This window comes from Zalophus californianus, chromosome Y, assembly GCF_009762305.2.
Source record: "Zalophus californianus isolate mZalCal1 chromosome Y, mZalCal1.pri.v2, whole genome shotgun sequence".
In the NCBI taxonomy this organism is placed as follows: domain Eukaryota; kingdom Metazoa; phylum Chordata; class Mammalia; order Carnivora; family Otariidae; genus Zalophus; species Zalophus californianus.
The window spans coordinates 2,875,757-2,880,421 of NC_045613.1; positions in this window are offsets into that span (position 1 = coordinate 2,875,757).

Below are 4,665 nucleotides of genomic sequence, written 5' to 3' on the forward strand. Positions count from 1 at the left end.
TTTGCCTCTTGTTCTCCCAGCCTGTCTTTTGGGGGAGGGGCCTGCCATGCTGTTACTCAGGCAAGCCTGTTTGGGCAGAGTTGTTGTATCCCCTGTGGGGGAGGATGGGCTCAGTGAAAACCAGTTTTGGGGGACTTTTGTTCACTGGTGACTTTCCCTGGCAGTTTTCCATGTCTTTTCTGAGAGTCAGAGCAGAAGAGATCATCTCCTGCCCTCTGCCTCAGAGCAGAGATCTCAGTCTATTCTTCAGTGAGCCCTCCAGGCCACACTATCTCCGTTTCTGTCTGTGCTGCTATAAACTGCAGTGTCCTGGGTTTTGCACCCCTCCACAGGGCTCCCAGTCCTCACTTCCAGTTTGGGGCAAGTCTCTGCATAATTCTAAAACCACCAACTGCCCCCAGTTCCTACACGCTGCCCCGCTGCTCCAAGTTTCAGTCTGAGGGGCCGCCCTAAAGTCCTTTCCCAGTGCTACTGTTCTGCTATTCTGTGCCCTGTCCCCAGCAGGGTAGACTATCACTCACCAGTGGTGTAGGATCCCCACAACTCCCTCCTCCTTCTGTTTATCTTCAGATATATGCCCACAGAATCATGCCTCCCTGCTTTCAGACCTCAAAACCAACTCCCAGCGATATTCTGTTTGTAGAGATCCAGATATATCTTCTTACATCTCAGTCTGATTTTGTGGGTGTTCAGAATGCTCTGGTAGATATCCAGCTCACATCCAGGGATGGGTTGGAATAGGGTCCCCTATTCCTCCACCATCTTTTCCTCCCCCTCTACCAAACATTTAAGGAAGAATTCATACCTATTCTACTGAAGCTGTTTCAAAAAGTAGAAACTGAGGAAAACTTCCAAACTCATAGAAAAGACAGTATTACTGTGATCCCAACACCAGAGAAGGACTCCATCAAAAAACATAATTACAGACCAATATCTATGATAAACATGGATGCCAAAATATTCAAGATCCTAGCCAACAGGAGCCAGCAATACATTAAAGGGATTATTCATCACAACCAGGTGGGATTTATTCCTGGTATGCAAGGGTGGTTCAACATTGCAAATCAACCAACATGATAGAACACATTAATAATAGAAAAGACAAGAACCATATGATCCTCTCAATTGATGCCGAAAAAGCATTTGACCATTACAGCATCCTTTCCTGCTTAAAACTCTTCAAAGTATGGGGTTGGAAGGAACATACCTCAATATCATAGAAACTATCTATGAAAAGCCCAAACTGAATATGATTCTCAATGGGGAAAAACTGAGAGCTTTCCCCTTAAGGTCAGGAACACAACAGGATGCCCACTCTCACCCCTATTGTTCAACATAGCACTAGAAGTCCTAGCATCAGCAATCAGACAACAACAACAAAAAAATAAAAGGCAACCAAATTGGCAAAGGAGAAGTCAAACTCTCTCTCTGCAGATGACATGATGCTTTATGTGATAAACCCAAAAGACTCTACCTTCAAATTACTATAACTCATATAGAAATTCAGCAGTGTGGCAGGATACAAAATCAATGCACAGAAATCAGTTGCTTTTCTATACACTAACAATGTAACTGAAGAAAGAGAAATTAATGAACCAGTTCCATTTACAATAGCACCAAGAACCCTAAGATACCCAGGACTAAACCAAAGAGGTAAAGGATAAACGAAAGAGGTAAAAGATCTATACTCTAGAAACTACAGAACACTTATGAAAGAAAGGGAGGAAGACACAAAGAGATGGAAAAAAGTTCCATGCTCATGGATCAGAGAATAAACATTGTGAAAATGTCTATGCTGCCCAGAGCAATCCACACTTTCAATGCCACCCCTATTAAAATACCATTGGCATTTTTCAAAGAGCTGGAACAATCCTAAAATTTGTATGTAAGCAGAAAGGACTCTGAATCACCAAGGAAATGTTGAAAATGGAAAACAAACCTGGGGGGATCATGTTGCCCGATTTCACGCTATATTACAAACCTGTGATCATCAAGACAGCATGGTACTGGCACAAAAACAGACGCATAAATCAATGGAACAGAATAGAGAACCCAGCTATGGCCCCTCAACTCTATGGTCAATTATTCTTTGACAAAACAGGAAAATATATTGAATGGAAAAAAGACAGTCTCTTCAATAAATGGTGCTGGGAAAATTGGACAGCTACATGCAGAAGAATGTAACTGGATCATTCTCTTACATAATACACAAGGATAAACTCACAATGGTTGAAAGACCTCAATGTGAGACAGGAATCTATCAAAATCGTAGAGGAGAACATAGGCAGTAACCTCTTTGACATCAGCCACCATAACTTCTTTGAGGACACATCCAAAGGCAAAAGAAAGTAAAGCATAAATGAACTTTTGGGACCTCATCAAGATTAAAAGCTTCTGCACAGCAAAGGAAACAGTCAACAGAACTAAAATGTAGACCACAGAATGGGAGAAGATATTTGCAAATGACATTACTGATAAAGGGCTGGTACCCAAGATCTAAAAAGAACTTTTCAAACTCAATGCCCAAAATACAAGTAATCAAGTCAAAATATGGGCAGAAGACATGAATGGACACTTCTGCAAATAAGACATACAAATGGCAAAAGACACATGAAAAAATATTCAACACCACTGGCCATCAGAGAAATGCAAATCTAAACCACAATGAGATACCACCTTACTCCTGTTAGAATGGAGGAACATTAACAAAACAGGAAACAACAAATGCCGGAGAGGATGTGGAGAAAGGGGAACCCTCTTACACTGTTGGTGGGAATGCAAGCTGGTATCTCCACTTTGGAAAACAGTATGGAGTTACCTCAAAAAGTTAAAAATAGAGATACCCTAGGAACCACCAATTGCACTACTAGGTATTTTCCCTAAAGATACAGATGTACTGAAAAATACAAGCACCCCAGTGTTCATAGAAGCAATGTCCACAGTAGCCAAAATGTGGAAGGAGCCAATATTCCCTTCAACAGATGAATGGATAAAGAAGATGTGGTTCATATACACAATGGAATATTATTCAGCCATCAGAAAGGATGAATACCCACCATTTACATCAACTTGGATGGAACTGGAGAGAATTATGCTAAGTGAAGTAAGTCAAGTAGAGAAAGATAATTATCACATGGTTTCATTCGTATGTGAAACATAAGGAATAGTTCAGAGGACTTAAGGGAAGGAAGGGCAAACTGAATGGGAAGAAATCAGAGAGGGAGACAAACCATAAGAGACTCTTGACTCTGGGAAACAAACTGAGGGTTTCCAAAGCAGGGTGTTTGGGGGACGGCGGCGCCGGGTGATGGGAATTAAGAAGGGCATATGTTGTGGTGAGGACTGGGTGTTATAGGCACATAATGAACCATTGAACACTACATCAAAAACTGATATTGTACTGTATGTTGGCTAACTGAACATAATAAATAAAGAAGAATTCAGCAAAGTCATGATATAAAATTAATTTGTAGAAGTCTGTTTCATTTCTATATAATAATAATGAAGCAGAAAAATATAAATCAAGGAATTCATCAAATTTTTCAATTGCAACAAAATCCAAATGACACCATGGATTACATAAGTTACATTGTGAGGTCAGATCCTTTAAATCCCACCTGTCAGTAGCCCTGGATTCTTTCCATCCTTCTGCAAGAGCATGAGGCTACACCTTCTTCTTTGTTCTATATACATAGAGAGAATGCATTGTTAAATGTCCTTATCTGTGTCTGGTTAAAAGAATCATTCATTAGAAAAATTGTATTTGGTCTCATAACTACAGTTGTGAGTCTGGGAATGGGGAACCCATGTTAGTAAACCATTCTGCTTGTAACTGTGTCTGTTAATCTCATCAAAGACCAGATATCCCAGGTGTCTCAGGTTTCTGTAGTATTCATAAATATAGTATATAACTGTCCAGGTTGCATAATAAGCAGAGCTTTCACAGTCTTGGAACAACAATTTGTAAATAGGGATGTGTTGTAATCACAGAAACATGACATTCTGTAATGAGAATAAGAAATCCACATGGGTTAATGAATGGTACATGGAAGACTCATGGAGTTCATAGTTGGCATTTTGAACAGTTTTATTGAGTATTCTTCCATCAGGATTTCCAGTGCTCAGTGGAACACTAACATTTTTGGTCAAATAGTTAATGGTTAACTTTTAACTGTTGGTGCCATATGATTTTACAACTTTGAAAACGGTAATGCCAAAACAGCATGTGTATTGAAATTTATTTCCCATGTATTAACACTTGATTCATGCATAATCACAACTTTATTGTGTATATGTATGTTAGTGTACATAATAATCAGAATGGGCTATCCTGAGATTATGATTAATAATAACTAAATATTTATTGAAAGAAACTAGGAGTCTGTTCTAAATCTTATATAAGGGAACATGACTGGAAAGTCTTTCATTCTGCTTCCATATGTACATGCATGTCTATTCAAGTTCACACATCCTTATGAATCATAATCAAATAATTATATCTTCTTGCACATTCCCACAGTACTCAATGAAATAAACGTCAGCCTTTGTCTTGGAGCAACACGTGAATTGTTCTAACTGGAAACTTGGAATTAGTAGTGGTTTTTCCTATCTTTTAGGCCACAGCCTGACATTGCATAAATTGAGAATATTCAGTTTGATGTCAAG